This window comes from Balaenoptera borealis, assembly GCF_965194805.1.
Source record: "Balaenoptera borealis genome assembly, chromosome: 15".
In the NCBI taxonomy this organism is placed as follows: Eukaryota; Metazoa; Chordata; class Mammalia; order Artiodactyla; family Balaenopteridae; genus Balaenoptera; species Balaenoptera borealis.
The window spans coordinates 39,512,919-39,527,696 of NC_138871.1; the positions used below are offsets into that span (position 1 = coordinate 39,512,919).

The 14,778-nt window shown below is 41.9% G+C and overlaps 1 long non-coding RNA gene across 1 annotated transcript in view; it reads left to right on the top strand.

The window, feature by feature from the left end:
• Positions 1-13,991, top strand: part of LOC309612498 — a 59,496-nt gene extending 45,505 nt beyond the window's left edge. The window contains exon 3 of the long non-coding RNA XR_014235217.1: positions 12,456-13,991. This is a non-coding gene — a long non-coding RNA (uncharacterized lncRNA). The remainder of the gene's footprint in view (positions 1-12,455) is intronic.
• The last annotated feature ends 787 nt before the right edge of the window (positions 13,992-14,778 follow it).

The following is a 14,778-nucleotide window of genomic DNA, read 5'->3' on the forward strand; positions in this document are numbered from 1 at the left end:
TTTTTAATTATTATTTATTTATTTATTTATTTAATTTTTTTTTTGGTTGTGTTGGGTCTTCGTTTCTGTGCGAGGGCTTCCTCTAGTTGCGGCAAGCGGGGGCCACTCTTCGTCGCGGTGCGCAGCCCTCTCACTATCGTGGCCTTTCTTGTTGCGGAGCACAGGCTCCAGATGCGCAGGCTCAGTAGTTGTGGCTCACGGGCCCAGTTGCTCCGCGGCATGTGGGATCTTCCCAGACCAGGGCTCGAACCCGTGTCCCCTGCATTAGCAGGCAGATTCTCAACCACTGCGCCACCAGGGAAGCCCATTCCTGGGTATTCTTAAGTGGGGCAGGAGTTAATGGGGGTGGGAGAGAGAGAGGTGGGGAAGAGCCCTGGCATCTGGGCACTGACATGTGTCCCAACTCAGCCTTGTGGCTAATTTATGAACAGTTTTTACTGCTACTGTTTTCTTCAGCTCTTCCTTCCCAGCTTATCAGTTCAGATGGCTTTTGCTCTGGAACTCCAAGTCCCACATGGCCCCCCTCATTCTGCTCTGAACTAGAACAAATGATTAACCACACAAAACAGCCATCAACACTCTTCCCAAGGACATCAATGACCTCTTTAAGCCCAAGCCCAGGGACACTTTCTCCTCAGCCTCTCTGCAGTGTGTGACACTGTTGCTTCTCTCTCATCATCCTGGTTCTCCGCTAACATCCCTCAGACCATTCTTCCTCCTTTTTTTTTGTTTATAAATTTTTATTTTATTTATTTATTTATTTTTGGATGCATTGGGTCTTCGTTGCTGTGCACAGGCTTTCTCTAGTTGTGGCGAGCGGAGGCTACTGTTCGCTGTGGTGTGCAGGCTTCTCATTGCGGTGGCTTCTCTTGTTGCAGAGCACGGGCTCTAGGCGCGCGGGCTCGGTAGTTGTGGCTCACGGGCTCTAGAGCACAGGCTCAGTAGTTGTGGCGCACGGGCTTAGTTGCTCCGCAGCATGTGGATCTTCCTGGACCAGGGATTGAACCTGTGTCCCCTGCATTGGCAGGCAGATTCTTAACCGCTGCGCCACCAGGGAAGTCCCCTTCCACCTTCTTCTGCAAAGGCAACCCTAGGCCTGAGCCTCCCCCAAGGCATGGTCTCGTTTGCATACTCCTAGGCCTCAGCACAGTGCCCCTAAACTGATGACTCCTAAACCTGTACCTCAAGCTCCCACTTCAGCTTTGGGCCCAAACTCACTGCTCCCCACTGGCCTCTCCTCCTGCATGACCTACCTCTGAATTCATCCTGTTCCCTTCAAACCAGGTTCCCAGGTTGCTCTCAGTTGGGTAAGGGAACACACACTGACCCCAAGCTCCCAAGTGCCACATACTGTGCTAGCACCTCATTTAATCTTCACAATGGCTCTGTGAGGAAGGAACTGTGATCTGCATTTTATAGCTGAAGAAGCCACGAGGAAGAAACCAAAATCTAGGTCTGTCTGGATCCAGACTCCATGTTCTTTCTAACGCATAGGACCACCTCCCATAATTCATTCAGTGGGTTGATGCTCTCAGCCAGGATGAATAATCTACCATCTACCCCTTAAAGGTTTGCAATTTTAGTGAGAGAAACAGAAGGTACAGGTAAATATGGTGGTGTGGTAAGTGCTATGATAGGGCCCTATGGGAATGCACAGAAGGAGCACCTATCACAGCCTTTGGGGTTCAGGAGAAAGAACTGTTGGGCTAGAGATGGAGGTTTGAGTTTCATCAATGGTAACTTAAGCAATAGGGGTCTGAATCCTCCAAAGGGATATAAAGTGAGAGGAAGAGCAGGCTGAAGAAGGAACTCTGAGGCATACCCACATTTAGGAGCTGAGGAGAAGAAGAAGTTACCTTAAGGGAGGCTGAGAAGAAGCCAAAAACATTGGAAACAGGAGGAAAACCAAACAGTGTGATCTTGTGGAAGAAAGGGAGGGAAGGAGTGGAGTTTAAGACACTGAAAGTGTAACCAGTTTCAGCAATAGGGAAATTATGGGTGCTCTTACTGAGAGCAGTCTCAGCTGAGTTTGCGTGGCAAAAGCCAGTCTGGAGTGGGTTGAAGAGAGATTAGATGGTAAGCAAATGCGGGTGGTGAGCATAGACAACTATTTCAAGATGTCTAGTTGCAAAAAGTTCACTGTGAAGATTAAATGAGGTGATGAAAATAAAGCAGTTAGCACAGTCCATGGCACATAACAATAATTCAATAAATGTTGGCTGTTATTATTATATATTAAGGAATATATTTTAAGGAATAAGAGAGCCAGTAGTAGCTATAAGGAAATGCGAGTTTAGGGAGAATTTTTTAAAGACCTCTCTCTTTACTATATTGAAAAAAGCTTCAAAAACCACATCAAAGAACTACATGCAGTTGGTTCTAAAAAGCAACAACTCTCCGAGTCACCGTCCCCGACCCAGAGGCAACCACTTTGAACTACTTCTGTGTTGTGGTAACCTCCATATTGCTAATTAACCTCGTAATATGACTATTTCTTGATTCACCTTAGACATTATTAACTTCCTGATATGTTGAATGAGAATTTAATTCTCCTATACCTCTGTCATCCAAAGTGGTTGTATCACCATTCTCAGTTTCTCTGCTGGCCACCTTCACAACCTACTTATGCTCTATTTATCGTTCCATTAATCATAAATAGTGTCTCTTGGCTCCCTACATTTAAGATGAGGATGTCAGTAGCCTCCTCTTCCCTCCACCTTTCAAGGGGAAAGGCTTGTTTTATTTCATTTTTTTAAATACAGGAGACTCTTGAGTAGGCTTGAGTGAAAGTGAGCAATTGAAGATAGATGACAAAACAGTTGTTGGTGTGAGACGATGAGTTCAGAGCCCAGTGTGGGACATCTCCTCCATAATGGCACCACCAATTTCCTAGCCAAGTCTTGAAACCTTCTAGAAAACGTGGAACTCCTTTGCACACTGGATCCAATCAGCCATAAAATTCCATAGATTCCACTTCTTCAGTTACCATCTTTTTATTATTTTCTCTCCTGCACATGACTTTAGTTCAGACTTTCATTATTTCTTTTTTTTAAAAATAAATTTATTTATTTTATTTTTGGCTGTGTTGGGTCTTCGTTGCTGCACGCGGGCTTTCTCTAGTTGTGGCGAGCGGGGGCTACTCTTTGTTGCAGTGCGCGGGCTTCTCAATACGGTGGCTTCTTTTGTTGTGGAGCACGGGCTCTAGGCGTGCGGGCTTCAGTAGCTGTGGCACGCGGGCTCAGTAGTTGTGGCTCGTGGGCTCTAGAGCGCAGGCTCAGTAGTTGTGATTGCAGGGGCTTAGCTGCTCTGCAGCATGTGGGATCTTCCCAGACCAGGGCTCGAACCCATGTCCCCTGCATTGGCAGGCAGATTCTTAACCACTGTGCCACCAGGGAAGCCCCGGGCTTTCATTATTTCTGACTTAGACAATAGACTTCTAACTGATCTTTCTCCTTACTTTTCCCTTGCAAGTCTATTTTACACTGATGCTGATTAATCTTAAAGCAGAGCTCTCATCATCTTACTCCCTTGTTTATAGAATCCATAGTCTGGCTTTCAAGGTCTTCTACAATGTGATCCCAGCCCAGCATGAGTTAAGGGAATGTTCAGTCAGGAAGGAGAGGGGTGGAGGTCAGAGGCAAATGGAACATGTTCCCCAGGTAAAGCATAGTTTCTCAGGCCCCCCTATTCAACAGGAGCTTCAGGGACCTTCTGGAAGAGGTAAAGGCTGGTTAACCACCCCAGATGTGTCTTTTGCAAAGTCCAATAACCGTAACCATGTGCTCTGGTTCAGAAATTCTCTTAATATTTCCTTTGGAAATTCACAAAAGAATACAAACAGCCAATAAACATTTAAAAGTTCAACATCACTAGTTAGAATGTCAGCCATAAGAAAAGGTGTGTACCATTTTTTTTTTTAAAGAGCTTATCCATTATTATCTAATAGCTGGACAGTTTAGCTGGCATCTGCTTTCCCCTCCTCTCTGGTCTGAATCCTTTGGGGAACTGGATAGGCCTGGCATGGGGCACTAACTGCAGAGAGCATGTGAGGCATGTACCTCTGTGTCACGGAAGCTGCGACACTGAGCGAGATTATTTTTAGAGGTGACCTTCTAGGTTCCAAGGAAAAGTAAACAGACATGCACATGATTTCCTCTGAGAGACTCGTGGTAAACAAATTGGCATGCACACACTCACTATTATCCCATGTTCTGACTCCAGGGCTCTTAAAGAGCAATTTCAGGTGAAAAGCTTTACTGAAAGCTGAAACCAACCAGGATGAAGAGAGGGGTAAACTGAGTGAAAGTTCACAGCTTCTAGCTACTGGGTCAGAGAACTGCAGGTGAAACAACTTATCTATTCCAAATTCTTGGAAAACATGTTGTTTTAAATGAAGTTTCAATAATTCCTCATGAAAATATTGCTAAAACTTATAATTTAATGTCTCACCTCTTATTTTGTATTATTCCATTTGTTTTACCTTTGTTGTTTTTCCTATGTAATGTGTTTATTATTTTTAAGTGAACATTATAGAAAATGCAGAAGGAAAAAATCCCCATAATCCTGCTCCTTATTGTTTGTTATGTATCCTTCAGGTATTTTTATGCATATACTTATATATATATATATCAACAAAAGAAAAACATACTGTCATAAATTTCTTTGTCATCTTATACTGGATCTAGGGCATCTTTTCACATTGGTATGTATAGGTCTGCCTCATTCTATTGATGGACATTTAGGTCATTTCCAGTGTTTTACTATTACAAACAATGCATAAGCAAGCATCTTTGAACAGATATCTTGAGCACTTGCATGAAAATTTCTGTTGGACAGCTTCTGGGAAGAATTTCTGGATCAAAACATTTACATATTTTTAAAGGTTTTTTTGTTTGTTTGTTTGTTTGTCTTGGCCGCACCACACTGCTTGTGGGATCTTAGTTCCCCGACCAGGAATCAAACCCGGCCCTCGGCAGTGAAAGCGCGGAGTCCTAACCACTGGACCACAGGGGATCCTCTAAAGTTTTAATTTGGTTATTGCCAAGCTGCTCTCCACCTGTTTCCTGGAAACATGCAAATAAATTAATTTCTCATGAAGACTTAGCAGCAAACACAATGCCTGGCACTTAGTAGCTGTTCGTTAATTGATGGTTAGATTAAAGCTTCATAAATATTACTTATTGTTCTGACTGTGACACTAAAGTGCATTGCCCTGCCTGCCTCACTCTTAATTATCCCAGACAACTGAGGTATTTAAGTGTGGTAAAGTAGTAAACACAATACACATTAGTAGTAAATACAATAAAAAATAATAGTATTAATACATACCACAATACATAGCACTTCTGATTGTCTCCTCTGTGGCAAGATATTGTGTCATATGAAATCATAAAATTCTAGAGTAGACAGGAACCTAGACATCAAATAGTGTTTCTTTTTTTTGTATGAAGAAGTGAAAGCCCAGAAAGGTAATGATTGTCCAAAGGTTTGAGAATTAATAGATCCTACTGAAAACACCTCTTATTTCTCACTTTCCTTCCTTGACTTGAATGCACAGATCTATTATCATTTTATTTCACTTGACTATATCATACAAACAAGGCACATTATTGACTGAGATATGTGTCCTCAAGTCTTCTTAGTTCTGTCAATTTACCTGCCTAGAGCTTTCCTGCTTGCCCTTCTAATTTTCTACTTCAAGTTGGCCAAGGATTGAAAACAAGATAGCCAAGCTTATTAGAACTATACAGCAGGGCTTCCCTGGTGGCGCAGTGGTTGAGAATCTGCCTGCCAATGCAGGGGACACAGGTTCAAGCCCTGGTCTGGGAAGATCCCACATGCCGCGGAGCAACTGGGCCCGTGAGCCACAATTGCTGAGCCTGCGCGTCTGGAGCCTGTGCTCCGCCACAAGAGAGGCCGCGATAGTGAGAGGCCCGCGCACCGCGATGAAGAGTGGTCCCCGCTTGCCACAACTAGAGAAGGCCCTCGCACAGAAACGAAGACCCAACACAGCCATAAATAAATAAATAAATAAAAGAACGTGAATTTCTTTAAAAAAAAAAGAACTATACAGCAAGTGATGGGATCTGAGACTAAGATTTTCTTATGAGTGAAACACAAGAGTCTTAATACTTTTTTGTCAGCTATTTTGGCTACTCAGGACAGCTTGTGTGTGTGTGTGTGTGTGTTGATGTGTGTGTGTGCATATGTACTTCCTAAGCTTTAGCAGCTTAGGAACATGTTGCCATGTTCTGGATAGATGAGACTGTTATCTATATATAAATAAGTGTATATGCAGTTGACCTTTGAACAACACAGAAGTTAGGGGCATCAACTCTCCTTGTAGTCAAAAATCTGAGTATAACTTTACAGTCTGCCCTTGGTACCTGTGGTTCTGCATCTTCAGGTGCAACCAACCTCAGATTGTGTAGTACTGTAGTAGTATTTATTGAATATAATCAGCATATAAGTGGACATGCACAGTTCAAACCCCTGTTGTTCAAGGGTCAACCGTATATGAAATATTGCTAAGAGTAAAATCCTGGAAGGTATTCAGAACCATTTAGATTTAAAAATTTTCCCAATTCTAAGGAAACAAATAGTCGAAGCGTTTGTCTTCATGTGCTATCAACATTTGGCCAAGGTCTATTTAAAGGACAGTGAAATAAGAATCCTTTCTCCTTCCCTTTGCTGATATATAACGCCAACTTTGGTCTGATCATCAGTAATTTCAGGAATAGTTTCTGTGGCAGTCAGAATAATGGCTGCCCAAAGATGTCCACATCATAATTCCTGAAATCTGTGAATATGTGCCCTTACATGACAAAAGGGACTTTGCAGATATGATTAAATTAAGGATCTTGAGATGGGGAGATTAGCCTGGGTCATCCAGGTGGGCCCAATGTAATTACAAGCCTCCTTAAAAGTAAAAGAGGGAGGCAGGAGAGTCAGAGAAGGAGGTATGATGACAAGAGCAGGGGTCAGAGTGATACGACCCCTGTTTGTTTGAGGAAGAGACCATGAGCCAAGGAATGCAGGCAGCCTCTAGAAGCTGGAAAAGGCAAGGAAGCAGATTCTGCCTAAGAGTCTCCAGAAAGGAATGCAGCCCACTGCCAACACTTTGATCCTGGTCCAGGAGACCATTTTAGATTTCTCTCCAGAACTGTAAGATAGCAAATTTGTGTTATTTTAAGTCACTGAGTTCATGGTAATTTGTTATAACATCAACAGGAAGCTAACAGAGTGTCTTACCATAAGCCAGTGTAAGTTTGAGTTTTGATTGAAGGACAATTGTTCTTTTGCATTTGAATCAAATATTTAAAGAATGTGAAAATGTTTAAAAGAAAAAAGCTGAAAAAAGTAACCACATAATAATAGGAATAGTTAATATCAATTGAGCACTTACTATATACAAGACATTGGATTTACAAAATTTCATGGAAGGCTTACAATGAAAGGATGATGTAGGACTATGACAATAATCCGTTTATTAGATAAGAAAGCAAATATAAAGAAGGTGAAGAATTTAACTTTAATAAGCAAAGAGATTAGCTGAACTATCCTGTGGTAAGGTGCAGAATTCCATCCTCTCAAACCAAGCAGGGAAAATTTGAAGGTAGTTACTATAAAAATTAGGCAAAGGTAAAGCTTGTAAGATTCCTAAGGGATAGGTGATGCCTTAGGTTGTGAAAATAAATCCCACCTGAAATGCTTTGAGTTACTACTACATGGCAGGCAGCTCCTGGCTATTACAATGGGCTCAGCTTGTTAACTGGCAGACCAGGTGGAATCCCCAGAAGGTGCATCCTTTCCTCCCCCACCCTCCCTACCCCCATCTGGAACCTTTGACCCATAATCCTGAATTCATAACCCCAATCTTGTCTTTGACTGACAACCCTGAATACATGACATCAGATTAACAGTCCCAAAATAAATCTGTTCCCGTCCATTGGAGTGTCATTGGATAATGACTGCAATCCCAAATAATATACACGATGATATAGTTCTAATGACATCTTATATTTACAAGATGTAGTAACAAATTTTTAACTCACTGTGCTGTTTGTGTATGTGTTCTTTGTATTTAAGATATTTGAAATGTTTTAGAGAATCTCACAGCCTGGATAAAGATCTGACATTTTAAACTGATTTTTCATTGAAATACTTAGGATTTGACCAATTAGGGATATAGTGAATATTTAAACGCTTAAGTGAACTATAGGTTTGATTTTTATGCTGCATAGATGCCTAAGAGAATCTGATTTACTATATTTACAATAACACATTTGTTAAGTGCTTATTACTTACCAGGACTGTTTTAAGTGCATTGCATGGACTAACTCAGGTAAACCTCATAACAACTCTATATGAGTTTGGTATTATTGCTACTCCCACTTTCAGAGGGTAAAACAGAGGCACAAAGAGTTATGTGACTGAACCAAGATCAGGCAGCCGGTTAGTAGCAGAGCAATCTGGCTGGGAGTACATGCTCCTAACCAATGTCCCCTCAGTGCTCAGGAAGACTCTTACAGGGGTACTCTGATAAGTGCTCAGGACTTGGCAGAGAATGGCCCAAGATGATTTACAGAGTGTAAATCTGACTTGTTAGAAGCGTGAAGTACCTGGGACAATCAGATACAGCAATGTGTGAATTTGACATATTTAAGGGAATTTAATAAATGAGGTTTATAAACAGTGTCTAAATGTGCAAGAGAATGTGATTTGTTAGATTTGTATGCTTTTGTGACTTTAATATGTAATGCTTAAAAAAATTCTATCCCATTTATAAATGGGAAGTTTAATACATCAAATTAATATGCTCACTGGCATTAATCAAAGAACAAGTGAAAGTGTTTTAACATGAAATTGACAGATTTATAAATGAATTTGATTTGTGTTTAAATACTTAATAACGACTAGACTTAAATTTTACAACCCTAATAAATATCATTTAAAACACAAGCAACTTTATGGGTTCCTTCCCGTGCACAAGAAGTCCGCTCTGACATTTAAAATCTCAACTGATCATTGGTACAGTTTTAGCCCTGTTTTGCAGAGGGGGAAACGGAGGGGAAGAGAAATAACTTCCCAAGGTGACAGAACTGGGAAGTGATGGATGCTGCGTTCCAGCCCAGATGACACCAGACTGCCAAAGCCAGCACACTAACCACTCTCCTATACCACCTCCAGGTTCTAGAGATGCCATTTCTATAGAATACAGTGTCGGTTGTGAATACATAACCTGGAGGAATATACACCAGTACAACAACACTGGTCTTTCCTGGAATGGGAATTATGGAGGACTGTTATTTCTGTAACATTTAAGATTTGAGTAAAAGGAGTTCTCTACCCCTTCACCCCACTTTCCAACTAATTTCTTTATTGACAATTTAAAATTAATAGAATTCTGCACCTCTTTATATTTCACTTCTCTGCATTGTCAATCAGCATTTTGTAGTCATTTATTAATATTTACCTCATGAGCTTTTTTTTTTTTTAAACACTACTGCTTATGCTCAGATGGGTATCATTACTGGGTGAAACATTTTATGCCCTCATCCCTGTATGTCCCATAGAATGTCACTTCTTCAATTATGCTACTTTTGTATCTAGTATATGCTTTTATTAAGTGTATAACACTGAATTATAGTTTTTCTATTCAGCCATCTTCCCTATTAGAGTATCTGTGTTATATATGACTTTCCCCAGGGTCCAGCACAGAATTTGGTTGGTTAAACCACACATATTTTTCAGTTATGGAATCTGAAGTATGCTTTGCATAGGCAATCGTTATAGTTTTTCCTTTTCGTAAAAGGCTTACTTTCTTTCTGTCTTTGAACTCTTTGGTCTAGCATTGGGGTAAATGACACAATGCAGACTTAAGTAGAACTGGGACTTCCCTGGTGGCGCAGTGGTTGAGAATCCACCTGCCAATACAGGGGACACGGGCTTGATCCCTGGTCAGGGAAGATCCCACATGCCGTGGAGCAACTAAGCCCATGTGCCACAACTACTGAGCCTGCGCTCTAGAGCCCACGTGCCACAACTACGGAGCCCTCGTGCTGCAACTACTGAAGCCCGCGCACCTAGAGCCCGTGCTGCACAAGAGAAGCCATCGCAATGAGAAGCCCGCGAGCAGCAACGAAGACCCAATGCAGCCAAAAAAAAAAAGACTTAAGTAGAACTAAAACTGGAGGAATTCAGTTAAGAAGTTATCACAAAACTGGAAAAAAGTTTCTGAAAACACGAATCATTTACAAGGAGGAGCTGAGAGTGGAGCTATGTAACATATTAACAACTGGGAGAGAGGGAGAATCTTCTCTTTGCTTCCCCTGAGGTGCTCCATGTTCGGTTGCTCTCAGACTAGCTAGGCCGCCACATCTGGTATGTATTTCTAAGGGTCAGGTTTTATACTTAAAAGAGAGAAGAAAAAGCAGTTAACCCCTTAATCAATAGAATAGTTTTAGATAGTTGTGGGCCAGAAATACTTCGGTTACTTATCATGACCCCAGTACATTTGCATTTTATCCTGGATTGCATCTATGGTGGGAATCTCGGGGGCGCCGGTAATGTTTTGGATGATGCAGCCCTGCAGACCACCTAACTCCCACAATAGTGCCCCTGTGCCCTCCAGCGTGGGTGCGAGGGTGGTGACGCTGGAGCTGGCCCCGGCCACTTCCTCCCCTCCAAGTCTGCGGCCAGGGCGGGAAAGTGAAAATGAAAACAGAATCTGCTCTGATTGCCCCCTCGCCGGCTGGCGACCCGCGCTGGTCACGCAGACTGTGTGAGAGGATGGGAAGAGCCGCGAGATCACGGGCTGGCGACCCTCTGAAGAGTTTGCCTTCTCCTCTGGGGAAAGGGCGGGGGATCTCCTTTCCCACCGCGTGCGGACTAGTGCAGCCCGACCGCCCACTTGGAGGAGGCTCTAGCTGCCCCGCCCCGCCTCGCTTGGGCTCGCCCCATGAGTCTCCGCCCCCACGAGGCCCCGCCTTCCGCTTTGGTCCCTAAGGCCACGCCCCCTGGGGCCCCAAGCCCCTGAGGCTCCGCTAGGCCTGGCCAGCCTCGAAGAGGGAGTTTCCTTTTCTTCTCCTGCTCCACCTCCTCCTCTTTCTGGTCTCTCCGCCTCCTCCGCGCTGCCTTGGGTCGCCTGATGCAGAAGTTCTGGCAGAGACTGGGCCGAAGCGAAGCCAGGGTGCTTTCTTATTAGGGCCTTGGCCAGGCCTGGGGATCCGGCGGCGACGGCCGACAACCTTGGGGTTGAGTCTCCTTCCAGGCGCATCTCTGCAGTGAGAACCTTTTGGGGAGGGTAGATCCTGAAGATCCGTTTGGGAATTTCTTTCTCCTGGCTCACCAGCCCCACGTCCCCCAAGTGTAAGTGATAGGACGGGGAGTAGGTAGACTGTTGAAAGCTAAGGAATGCAGCCGAGTTACGAAGTGCCTGGCCAAAGAAAAATCAGGGAGCAGGGACATGAGAGCAGTAAAATCTGGGGCGGCCAATTCATTGTCAGTTAAAAAAATACAAATGGCTAGAATCACCATCAAAGTATCACTAATTTCAAACTGCCTTCTAATTAATTACAGTTCACAGGATGCCTGTTAATTACAGGAGACACCTGACCTAATGTTTGCAAACTAAGTGCAGATGGCAATATTTAGAGAAATGCAGGCATGAAGCAGGAAAATGGGGTGTTGGTGTTTTCAGAGTTCCCATCAGGTATCTGAAAGATAGTGGGGTATCTATCTGAAAGATAGATCCAACGAATATATATCAACGACATAATCAAGAATGACTTAGTCACTGCCTTCTGTAGTTCTCTGATAGCAGATTGTAGTCAGGGCAAGTTATTCATTGGCTGGTGTGAACCCTTGTGATTCAAATGAAGTCAGATGGTTTAGCACATACAGTTGTTTGCCTATGTTCTCAGACACTGAAGAACGTTGCTTTCACACTTGTAAGGAGTTTAAAGGAAAAAAACAAAACAGTTACCTGCTTCAAGTGCTTAGCATTGTACTCAAACAGTTATAGACGCCGTCCTTTAGCTTCTGTGAATTTTTGCCTAAGGAAGTGTGTAGTTGTGAAACTTACTTCATGAGTACCTATTCCTAGTGAAACTTTGTCCTTTAGAAATTACTTAGCAGTGGTTGGTTGCAGAGTGAAAGGTACACACAATTGTATATGCCTGTCAATGCTGACAAGGACATACTGAAAATTCTAAGAGTTGTCAAACGAGATATAAGTTCAGGCTGTTTCTCCAGTGTTCCTTCTGCCTCTGGCAAAGAATAAATGAATATGGTTAACAGTCAGAAGTGAGGAAGAAATCAGTTTATAGATGTCTATTTGAAAGACCCCAAATAGAAATTTAGAAATATGAAGGTTTTTAAAAATCCTACCTAGTAGTAAAAGGTGAATTGAGAACAGGCTGTATGCTGGACACCTGCTGTTCTTTATTTTACAGAACATTCACAACTCTGAGATCACCACTATCCGCATTTCACAGAGAGAAGAACCTAGGCTTTGAGAAGTTAAGGTAACCTGCCCACGGTCACATGGCTAGTAAGTGACGAGTTTAAGATTGAACTCAGGTCACCCATCTCTCCAAATTAAAAACCATGCAGAATGCATGTGTATACATTTATCTAAGTGCATCAAGATGTACAGTTTAAATGGGTGAATTTTATCTAAATCATACCCCAGTAAAGTTAATTTTTAAAAATCATGCAGGATGAATGTGATGTTTTTATGATAAAACTCATCCAAGAAAGAGCACTATGATGATTTCACACCTGACTGTTTCTGAGGAAAAAGGGATGGAGATGACACATGTATGTTATTAGCATACACACTGAAAGACTGGTGACACCACAGACTAGAACTGTTCATTCAGGTGACCTTCCCAAACTTAAGATACATATAGAAATATCAACCAGGATGCTACCATGTGTAAGAGACATGCAAGTCTCTTGTGGAAATCAACCAAGCAAATGCAAAATTGGAAAAGACATTTGAAGTATGTGATATCAAAATTGTCTAACAAAAATATGTCCCAAGTACTGGGCATTAAAAAGTTAGATACTTTTGCTAGTGGTATGCATTAAAGTCACATTTTCTGTGTGTAAGATAGTATGTACTATATTAAGCATTGCGATTATAAGCTGTACAGCAGAATTTACACGTTATTTTCAATTAAAATTTGTTTGAACAGTCTGTCAAAACATGCCAAGGCACCAGTTGTTAGTGCTTTTGTGTTTGAAGGCTGTGTTTGGCTGTTTATAGAGAATATATTGACTCCTTTTTCATTTTATGATGTTCCATTTTGAAGTTTCACCAGTTTCAGAAACATTTTAAACTTAAAGCTTTAATTAAAATGTACCAAATTTTAAAAATAAATTTATTTATTTATTTTTGGCTGTGTTGGGTATTCGTTGTGGTGCGCGGGCTTCTCATTGCGGTGGCTTCTCTTGTTGTGGAGCACGGGCTCTAGGTGTGCGGGCTTCAGTAGTTGTGGCATGCAGGCTCTAGAGCGCAGGCTCAGTAGTTGTGGCGCACAGGCTTAGTTGCTCCGCGGCATGTGGGATCTTCCTGGACCAGGGATCGAACCCATGTCCCCTGCATTGGCAGGCGGATTCTTAGCCACTGTGCTACCAGGGAAGTCCCTCAAATATTTTGTGAACTGGGTATTCTGAATAATCACAGTTGCCCATACATATGTAGAAACAGGACACAAAATAGCTCATTACTTTTTACAAGCACCCAAACTGGCTTTCTTAGGATGCTTAAACTGATAGTTGCCATCCCCACCTGAAACAGATATATCTGTATTGGTCAGTTTAACAGCCCCAATAATGACAAACTCCACAAGACCTTGGAATAAGATTTGATCAATGAGGTTTCACTCCTAGGAATTCTGCACAACCTTAAATTCTCCCAGAGAATATATTCTTCAGTGGCAATCATGAAGACAGTGACATATCTTGAGTGAAAAAGAAAACAACTGTGACAGAAAGCATGAGTCTTTTTGTCACAAATGAGGCAATTTGATCAGGATGCATACTTAGCACCCCTCTTGAAGTCCAAGAGGAAACTCTAACCCAGCGCTCCCCATCAGGAGAGTCCTTTGCAAGTCTGAGCGTAACAACAGAAAATCACTACTCTTGGTAATTCAATATAACCAGGGTGGTGGGGAATAGCACAGAGCCTGAGATGAGATCTCTGAACACCTATCCTTCCTCTCTTTACTATTTTACTTCTTTAACATTTGTTTAGTATTAGTGCAGCTTGCTTGGCAATGAAAGCTATGTCTTCTCAGACATGCATAAGCCTATAGTTGACGGACTACTAAAAATGTTTCCACTCCAACTGACTTCTAGTGTGGTTTTTCATAATTTATTCACCAAATTTATGATTCATTCCAGAAATGTACAATTTACTAGAAAGCATTCTGAACAGGTGGAAGCAGTTTTATTTTGCATACCATGGATGTGTTATCCATAATAAATCCATAATAAATGCACATTTTTTCCTGTTCATAGCATATCACCTCTAGTCCTTCTATCTGCATAATAAAAATTCAGGTACAATTTCAAAACTACACTTCAAATTCTTAAGATACATTTTGGTGAGATATATTAAGAACCTTTAAAAAGTGTATGACCTTTGATCCAATAATTGCCCTCTAGAAATCTATCCAAAGAAAACAGAAATTCAAGCAAAGATTTTTATATAAAAGATGTTCACTGCAGTGTCATTTATAAGGACAAACATTGGAAAATCTAATCTAA